Raw genomic sequence first — 928 nt, forward strand, 5'->3', positions numbered from 1 at the left:
ATGAGTAAAACCTAATCTTCATGGGGCCAAGAGGTGTGGAGTGGTGCACAGTCAACAAATGATTCTTAAGGTAGTCTATTTGTCTGTGGGAAGTATAGTGTTTTTTCTCTTCTTTCCTTTTTTGTTTTTGTTTTTGGGCATTTCTCCACAATTTATCTCATTAAAATATTTTTTTAAAAAACACATCTTAATCTCATAAAACTCACTCCTACAGTCCTCTACAATATAACACTTAACAGGATATTTGTTTGAGTTCCCAGATAGTTTGAGTCATTGGTACCTTCTTTGGGCCTATCCCTGAGCATAGAACAGGAAAAGAGCAACTGGACATTAGGGATATTCAAGAGCTGATGATTTAGCGGGGCAGAGATATATCTTGAGATGTGCACAGGGTGCTGTGGGAGGTCAGAGGGCAACATAGACTAACCTTGAGTTAGGGAAGGCTTCTTAGGAAAGACAAGGCTTCAGTTATATCTCTTCTGTTTCTTTCTTTAATGAGATTTGCTCATTAAGAGATAATCACAGGCCAAAACCAGTTTGGCTCAGCGGTAGAGCGTCGGTTTGCGGACTGAAAGGTCCCAGGTTCGATTCCAGTCAAGGGCATGTACGTTGGTTGCGGGCACATCACCGATAGGGGGTGTGCAAGAGGCAGCTGGTCAATGTTTCTCTCTCATCGGCATTTCTAGCTCTCTATCTCTCTCCCTTTCTCTCTGTAAAAAAGTCAATAATATATATATTTTTTTTAAAAAGAGAGAGAGAGATAATCACAGTGTTTTGCTGAATACCCTTTCAGGGTTGTGTGTGTGTGTGTGTGTGTGTGTGTGTGTGTGTGTGTGTGTGTAAGGATAATGTATGTTTTATTTTCATTATTTAGGTTGAGTAAAACTAGTTATTCAACTTTAGCAACAGACAACACAAAATTCAAACA

The sequence above is a fragment of the Pipistrellus hanaki genome (assembly GCF_964339955.1).
Source record: "Pipistrellus hanaki genome assembly, chromosome: 3".
In the NCBI taxonomy this organism is placed as follows: domain Eukaryota; kingdom Metazoa; phylum Chordata; class Mammalia; order Chiroptera; family Vespertilionidae; genus Pipistrellus; species Pipistrellus hanaki.